Genomic DNA, 9,829 nt, shown 5'->3' with positions numbered 1-9,829 from the left:
TTCTCGTTTAAGCTCTGCTACTGATTTCTGTGTGACCTTGAAAAGGGGACTTAACATTTCTAAGCTTAATATTTCCTTGCTCACAAAGTGATACAACTAGTCTAGGTGACCTCAAAATTCCATTCTATTCTAAAATCTTATGCATATGTAATATTTTATAGGAAAATAGTGTATAAATATTATTTCTATGATTAAAGATGTATAACCTATTATTTTAGAACATAACATGTCCAACTCTCACTGGTTTGCTTTTTCAAAATATATTATTTTCATTCCAGTTTAATTCATGACTTTTTCCCAAGTTAAGTCTTGAATTGTTTCTACTATATAATATGGTTTCAGATTTTTTAACATACGGTGCAGAAAGAAAGAAAGTTTGCTCTACAGCAAAATGTAGACGAGAAAGATAATATTCCTCAGACATAGATAGTTCTGAAGCTCATCCAAGTAGACAGGTAAAATAAACCTTGGGTGAAGAAAACTGACATTTAAAATTGGTAAAGATACAAGTATTTTTGCAGAAATAACATCTTATACTTTCACAGCAATCTGCCTCCTTTTCTTTCTCCCAAACACAAGAAAAAGGCATTTCAAGTTACTGATTAGCTTAAACATACTGATCTTTGGCTCGTCTAAGGTCCATGAAAGTTGACTAAACATTCTTCTACCAAAGAGAAAAACTAGAAAATTGAACACATTTTTAAAAAAATTATATTATCTGTTATCCTGATATATCAACCCAAAACCTCATTTGGTTGGGCTATGTTTTTATTTATTCTTTTTGCCAGATAAATTGGGAACTTCTAAAGGAATTATTTTCTTAAATATAAAACTAGGTGTTTGTTATCACAATAAACTCTACGTTTCCGTGAGTTGCCCACTGTCTCCTAATATTTTCCACTCTAGAATGAGAAGGCTAGGGTTGTGGGGAGCTGATTCTATAAACACAGGGATTCTTATCTATTGTTTGCTAAGCCTATGGATGGAGGTAAGAGAGTTAAACCTTTAAGCAAGCAGCCATTTTGACTAAAAATAGAAAAAAAAAAAAAACCTTTGACCAAGGAATCAAAATGAATACACCACTGAAAATGAGTTATTATATGTGACTTTACAATGTTAAACAGGCAAAAAATATGAAGAGATGTAGAAAATGTATCTACTATTATTGCACAACCGCTCCGTAAGAGGCTGCATGATTCAATTTGGGGTGACACAAAAATGAACAAGACAGCCCTTTTCTCCAAGAGTTTATGTGATATTAACCACAAACACACTCATTGAAGGCAAAATGTGGTTTAATCCTATGACAGAGGTACAACACTCTGCAGGAGTCCAGATTATTGATATTTGGAAAGAATGTATGAGAAAAAAATTCACAATTTTCTTTAAAGCATATTGAAGACAGATAGAAGATAAACTAGGATATGGGTTGAGTTGATTTTTTTAACTGAAACCCATAGCTTTTATGATGATCTACTTGTTAATTATTACCAAAACTCCATCCCTTGTCTTTCAGCCCACAGAGATTCACATTTTGCACTGCCTAATGGACATGCCGACATGGATGTGCCACAAACTTGTTAAATGAACACATCCAAGATCAAGCACATCTTCCCCTCTCTGCTAACCTATTCTCCTACTGTCTTTCAAGATTCATTCAGTCTCCCAAGCGAAAAATTCCAAAGACACCTTCTATTTCTTTTTCCATCCTGGAACTGTCTAGTCAAACCATTAGCAAGTCCCGCCATTCTTGCTCAGAAACTTCTCTTGGAATTGTCCCCTCCTCTCCTTCCCAAGTCACTGCCTTTTCTTATTTCAGATTTCCATCAACTCTCATCTGGATTATTACATTTTTTTTCTATCTAATCTTGTTGTATTTGTCTACTCAAGGCCATCCTCTACACAGCTCCCAAATTAACTTCCTTTTAAAAAAAATCTATTTCCATCATTTATCTGCTTAAAATTTTAGATATCTACATCTTACCTGGAAAACAAAACTCAAACTCCTGGATAGAGCATGAAAGCGCATTTTAAATGTGTCCATAATACACCTTTCCAGCAGCAATTACACATTTCCCCATCTTCAGTCGCATTGACTTTATCACTACTATGGTTTGCCACTGTAGAAAAGTATCCTTCCCTGACCATTGCATATGCTATTTGCTCTGCCTCAAATGTCCTCTTTCCTCTTCTAAGACTGAACATCTTTTCATTCTTCAAGACACATATGAAAAATCACTTTTTCTTTCCCTAACTGAACCTGACAAAATTACTTTCTCCCTGTATCCACAGAGCACATTGTTTCTACCTTTATTTTTGCATTTACTCCCATTTTATTGTAACTTTATCTGTTTATATGTCAGAACTCTTTCAATTGGCAACAAAATTACCAAGGGTAAAGGCTGGATCTCATTGACCTTTTTATCTCCCATGTCTCTAATTAGCCTGGTAAATGGCATGTGTTCAATAAATGAATGACTGATTATCACTATTGGATACTATACAAATAAGTAATTACCCTTTAGGAATAATCGCAATGTAGGCCAAGACTACACAGAATACTTCCTGGAGAAGAGGTAGGAAATAAATCTCACGGAGATTTAGAGATCTATCTGCAAGGAATATTTTGAAAGAAAACGTAACTCTGTCCTCATTAACAGCACAGCTTTGATAGCAAACAATCAACTAACATCCTTAAGGTAGTGTGAAATCAAAACTCTGCTTGTAAAAGAGAAATTAGGGAAATTGGCATTCTAGTCAAGTATTTTCTTCATAGAGGTGGTAAGTGAAGCTTTGGAATAGGATGAGGATATCAAGGGATCAGGTGTAGGGAGAGAAGGCTACATATAGAATCCATGTGGACTCTCAAATTCTTCCTGAAGATGCTACAGTTAAAACATTGCTGTGTCTGAGTATGGGTAGTGTTATGTTTTAGCTTTTACTTAATTCTGTTATGTTATGTCATTGATATTCTCTAATTTGTATGCAATCAAGGAGAAAGCCATTTAGTAGTAAGAATGCTTTCAGCTGATTAAAACTTCCAATTTTTCTGGGCATCCTGTTCAAATAAAGGGCAAATTTGAAGGCAACATCAAAATGCACTACCTTTTCTGTTTTCTGCACTTCTCTTCTTTTCCCTTTCACTTGAGCAAGTAATAATGCAGATTTCAATTACCTGCCAATTCTTGCAATGGTTTTCCTGATGAAGTTAAATTGACATTTTGGCATACTTGGTAAAATCACAACAATATTCATCTTATATTCAACATATTCTTTACAATATTTATTCATTATACTACTTATTAACAACTGGTTATAAGACAGTTTGAGAGGAAAAAATGTTGGAAATGCAAAACAACAAACCATTTCCACTGTTAGAGAGCCTTTTCATACGTTATGTTCCCAATTACCTAATGGAGATTTAAAACACTCCATTCCAAGCAATTATATGCTAGAATGTATGTAATATAACTGAGGAAGAGCTCACTCAAATGCTAGGGAAATGGAAGAAAGAACATTTCCTCTTTTTATAAAATCTCCATTATTTAGCATCAATTAATCACATTGTAGAGTATAATAGATTGGTTGGTGGGTTGGTTGGTTGATTGGTTGGCTTAATGGTTATGCTTTGATCGGTTGGCTTAATGGTTAAACTTTTTCCATATAGAAAGTTAGAAGATCCTGGATGTCACAGATCTCACTAGCCTTAATTGTGAGATAATAGGCCTTAATAGGTGAAATAAATCCTAGAATCAAGAATCTAAGGGTGTAGGAAACACATTTGCATTAATCCCAGAAGGTAGCCCAGGGCCTGCAGTCATTTCCTTTTTGAACAAATAAAATAATGAATAAATGGTCAAACCTCTTTATGTTTCTGCAGATGATCAATAGAAATGTTGATCCCATTGAGCCATCAACACATTAGCGCATATATTGGAAATCACATGAGGTAGAATGAGAGCATCTGTGGAAATATGATATCATCCTTTTGAAGGATTCTCTAACTTGAACAAAAGGGCAAAGTCACTAGGGAAGATTTTGTTTTTTAGGGAAAATACACAATAGGAGAAGCAGATAGGAGAGCCAGCTAATGTTTCAGTTCTCCATTACATAAGTTCCCGCTTCTAGCAAATGAATGAATTGGCCCAAGAAACGAGATACTGACTTTCTCCGCTTCACAGATGGCAAAATATAGGAAAGTTAAAACAAGTGAAATATGTGGTTGTGAATAATACAGACATGATGACTGATGGTCAAACCCATGTGGCTATGGAAGCCACCCAGACAGTCACACGCAACTAGGACCATTACAGCAGAGCCAGCAGCATAAAGGCAAAACTCCAAAGTTGAAAGAAAAGGGGGAAAATTACTGATATTGATTCAATAGAAATACGTTAACATTGATGCAGCTCAGCCTTGATTTCCCAACACATAAGTGGTGGGAACTGACTGCCCTGAGCTTTTTGGACCACAGGGAAGTCCACTTTCCATCTCTATTCCATTCAGGTCATATCCCTGGGAAGACTCTCCTGGGTCCCAGAGACAGTTCAATGGCACATCTGGGAGCTGTCTTGTGGTAATGGAGAAGATCTGGGAAATCCAGAGTAAATGAAGACAAATGCATTTGAACTATGCTGGGACACATAAACTGTACTAGAAATCTAAAAACAATAGACGGGGGTTCTCAGTAGATTTTCACAAAAGTTCTACTCATAAACTCCCAGATATTATTTGCAGCATGTATGGTTTCACCATCTTCATACAAAGTCATGCTCTACAATGGAAGAGCCCAATTGTGTATTGTTAAAACCACAATGGAAGAAAATTGAGCTATTTACAATACTATTGTTTACTAATAAAATAAGTTACCCTTCCTCCCTGTTTTCCTTCCAGAACATCCTAGCCAACTAAATTAAGCCATTTTAAAATTTGAAAGCACCACAAAAAGGATCCAGATGTTTACAGAAGGGAAAAGGGTGGGGGTACTATGTGCTTATTTTCTTTTTTTGGCTCACTTGATTCAAAGTACTTTGTTAAATCAACTAGGGTTAGCAATTATTTTTCAAGTCTTACTAAGAATGTTATTTCTAAAACATTGATTTGGTTTTATTAAATTCAGTTGTTGATTCATTCTACTATTGTTTGAGTTTGTATTTTTTGCCAGGCACTGTACTAGGTTCTGAAACTATTTTAAGGAACAATACCAACATGATCACTGTTCTCATGAAATAACATTATTGTTCCCTTTTAGTTAGTTATAAATAAACTTGACCACTTTGGAAAAAGTGCAAAATTTATTATTTTATTTAGGCTATTAAATTAACTATTTGAGTGAACACCAAATATCTCCCAGGTTATCTGAAAATGTAATGCACTTATAATTATAATTCTATTATGACTGTTTCAGCATTGTCCACTGATTCTAAAGCTTTTTGGGAAGAATAAGAGCTGGCACCTAAGTAAGCTATTTTAAAAAGGTAAAATCAGGGGAATAAAGTTGGTCTGTGGATAACAAAAGACAACACAAACTTTTGGTAATTAAAGGAGTATAGTAGTGATATAGGCCCTGATGACTAGATTAATAAATAGAAATAAACATCCCAGAAACAGACTCATGTGCTTTTTGTAAAAGACTGTGGAATTCACATGTTTACTCTGCTCCTTCCCATGAAACTTACCAAAACATCTGAAAATCAAAACCATAAACTATTTTTTAAATTGAAAATACAGACATTTGCTCTCACCCCCAAGGAGAATGCCAAATGTTAATTCACTGCCATCCAGATCTTGGTTGAAGTATAGATTCCTCTGAAAGAAAATTAGAGTGCCCCAAGAGGCTAACCACATTTCTGTTTTATTTACTCAAACTACAAGAATTGGGATCATGGCTGTGGAAGGGAGAATGTGAGGGTCAAATTCTGCACTGACAAGTGGTGGGAGGGTAACTGAAATACCTACGTAGACATTCATCTTTACCATCTAGCTCCTTTCATTCAACTATTCAATACTGGAGAAATGGCTTTCAGGTGTGCTAGCACAAAGGGAAGGAAATCAGCCAGCAGAGTTCATTGAGCAGAGATAAATTGCCACATAAATGACCTGTGAACTAGAGGGCTGCCCCATGGACTGTGCTGTCTTCTTGCCTGTGTGATCTGCCCATCCCAAAATGTGAGCTTCTAAATCTAAGGTCCTCACACAGAGTAGACTTTGGTAGGAAATTGTCTTGAAACAACAAACCCAAACTAAAGCTTCAGTTTCCCAAGATCGTGCACCCCTCAGGTGATGGTAGCAGATAAAACTGCCTCTCTTCAAATTGCATATTAACTCCACTTAAATATAAAAGGAGATCATAAAATTGGGTCTAATAGCCAATTATAAAATAGCATGCCAGTGTTACAGAACGAGAGAATGTAAAAATAACAAAGAAAAAATAGAGTAATAGAAATGTGTAAGGAGGCATGATTGTGCTAATTTCTTCATTTTTATGTTAGAGAATTAATGATGCCCTCTAAAGCTAATATCAAGGAAATTAAATCTACATTAATTATTTGGTGTCAAAGAAGTAAAGCTAAAGGAAAGAATATGGGCCACAGAAATTCCAAGTGACCCAAAAGGAGGTGAGAAAGGGACTCCGAAGAAAAAAAAAATACATAGACCAGATAACCAAAAATAGAAAACATAGGAAGCAGTAAAAACATAAAGTATAATCTTATTTTTAAAAAAGACTAAGTGATGGGCCGGGCGCGGTGGCTCAAACCTGTAATCCCAGCACTTTGGGAGGCCGAGACGGGCGGATCACGAGGTCAGGAGATCGAGACCATCCTGGCTAACACAGTGAAACCCCGTCTCTACCAAAAACATACAAAAAGTAGCCGGGTGAGGTGGCGGGCGTCTGTAGTCCCAGCTACTCGGGAGGCTGAGGCAGGAGAATGGTGTAAACCCGGGAGGCGGAGCTTGCAGTGAGCTGAGATCCGGCCACTGCACTCCAGCCTGGGCGATAGAGCGAGACCCCGTCTCAAAAAAAAAAAAAAAAAAAAAGACTAAGTGATGGCCGGGGACGGTGGCTTATGCCTGTAATCCCAGCACTTTGGGAGGCCGAGACGGGCAGATCACGAGGTCAGGAGATCAAGACCGTCCTGGCTAACACGGTGAAACCCCGTCTCTACTAAAAATACAACGAATCAGCCGGGCGAGGTGGTGGGCGCCTGTAGTCCCAGCTACTTGGGAGGCTGAGGCAGGAGAATGGCGTGAACCCGGGAGGTGGAGCTTGTAGTGAGCTGAGATCGCACCACTGCACTCCAGCCTGGGCGACAGAGCAAGACTCCGTCTCAAAAAAAAAAAGAGAAAAGACTAAGTGATATATATATAAGTTTTCATAAATGGCAGGTTAGACAAATGAGAACAACTGAAAAATTCAGATGAAATGTTTTAAATAATCTGATGAAGACAACATTATATATACACAATGGAATGCTATTCAGCATTTAAAAAGAAGAAAATCCTGTCATTTATGTCAATGTGAATAAATCTGGAGGACATTCTGTTAAGTGAAATAAGCCAGGCACAGAAACACAGATACCTCATGACTTATTTGTGGAGTGCAGAAAGTCGATTTCATAGAAGCAGGGAGGAGAATGGTGGTTGCCAAGGGCTAGAGTTGGGTAGACCAGGGAGATGTTGATCGAAGGACACAAAATTTCATTTAGGAGGAACGAGTTCAAGAGATCTGTTGTACATCATGCTGACGATGGTTTACAACATTATACTGTACATTTGAAAATAGCTAAAAAGAGTAGATTTCAAATGTTTGCCACAAAAAATGATAGGTATGTGAGCTAATGCCTATGTCAAGTAACTTGATTTCACCATTCCACAATGTATACATGTATCAAAACATCATGTACATAAATATACACAATTTTTACTTGTCAATTAAAACAATAAATAAAACCACTACTTTAAAAATTAATTAAGACAAAGACTCAAAAATTTTAAAGCTTCTTTTTAACAGCTTTGGGAAGATAATAGGATAATGCCTTATTTTCAAGACAAAAATCTACAATGTGAAAATCCGATGAAGTAAGGAAAGCACTTAAAGCCATTATTCTATACTATAATCAAAATTAATAACTTAAAACATGAATTTAACAGCAACTGGGACATAATTAAAGAAACCATTGCTAGCATTTAAGTTTCACTAAAAGAAATTATCAGAACAATGCACAAAAAGGCAAAAAACAGAAAAATGCAGAAGAAAAAAACATGGAAGTTAAGCAAGAAGTTTCCAGAAGAGGAAAAAGTTGAAGCAGATGCAATATTTTAAGAGAAAATGACTAAGACATTTCCAAAACTGATTAAACATATTAGACTCAAGGATAAAGTTTTAAAAGAAAAGAAACTTACACTTGGATACATTTGAGTGCAACTGCAGAAAACCAAAGACAAAGAAATTTTCAAAGCAGCCAAGAAGAATAGATTGCCTTCAAACAACAACAATTACACTGAGAACTGACTCCTCAACACCAGCAATCTTAGAAGACTATGGAATGTTTCCTTCAATGGGCTAATGTGAATTCTATGCACGTCAGAAATACCATACAAGAATATGATTGAGCTAAAGATATTTTCAGAAAGTAATAAGCCCTACATTAAAGAAATTATTTCTTAAACAATTTTTTAAATTTTTTTCTAAAAAAATCTTTTTTCTAAAAAAATTTTTTAATTTTTTAAATGGAATATATTCACCCACAGTTCCTGTAACTCCAATCCTAGGAATTTATCTCAAATAGGACAAGCATAAAAAGATGTACATACAAGGTATATGAGTTGCTTATTTTTTCAAAAATTTGAAAGCAAGCAAAATGTACATCAATAGGAGATTATTGAAATGAAATATGACGCATTCATAATTTGTATTAAGAAGATTATAGAGGTCTTTTATACGCACATGGAAATATAGTCTCAGAATTACAATGAGTAGAAAAAAGAAAAAGTAAAAACCATCTTATGGGTCAGTATGTTTCATACGATCCAGTATGGGTTAAAAGTTATAAATCTCAGCCAGGCATGGTGAGATCCATCTCAGTCGGGCATGGTGAGATCCCTGTAATCCCAGCACTTTGGGAGGTCGAGGCAGGCGGATCACTTGAGATCAGGAGTTCAGGACCAGTCTGGCCAATGTGGCGAAACCCTGTCTCTGTCTCTACAAAAATACAAAAATTAGCCAGGCATGGTGGTGCGCACCTGTAGTCCCAGCTACTTGGGAGGCTGAGGCAGGAGACTCACCTGAACCCAGACACGGAGATTGCAGTGAGCTGAGATCACCCCACTGCCCTCCAGCCTGAGTGACAAAGTGAGACTCCATCTCAAAAAAAAAAAAGAAAGAGAGAGAGAGAGAGAGAGAAAGGAAGGAAGGAAGGAAGGAAGGAAGGAAGGAAGGAAGGAAGGAAGGAAGGAAGGAAGGAAAGAAAGAAAGAAAAGAAAAACACTTATTTGTTGTAAGTTTACATCCAGAAAAGTCAAGAAGTGTATGCGTGTAGTCATGATTCCCGGGGCGTTGTATAAGGGGATATTTTCATACTCTCTGTTTTATATGTATTTTTTACTGTCATAATTTTTGTTGGAAAAACAAAAGCTTTTCAGAAGAATCTCATATTTATTGAGACTTTACTGTAAGATTATATTTATCCAGCTAACATCATTATGTTAGACTCGTTATCTCAGTTGGTCAGGCCATGGTGTTAATGAAGCCTACCCTGAAGTTTTGTTTCCTGTGTAGGTCAATTAGCTCTGCTCAGAGAACAAAATGACTCGTTTGTGCATTATCTGT

The sequence above is a fragment of the Macaca mulatta genome, chromosome 17, assembly GCF_049350105.2.
Source record: "Macaca mulatta isolate MMU2019108-1 chromosome 17, T2T-MMU8v2.0, whole genome shotgun sequence".
In the NCBI taxonomy this organism is placed as follows: Eukaryota; Metazoa; Chordata; class Mammalia; order Primates; family Cercopithecidae; genus Macaca; species Macaca mulatta.
The sequence above is the reverse complement of the archived record's forward strand: the minus strand, read 5'-3'. Positions refer to the sequence as shown.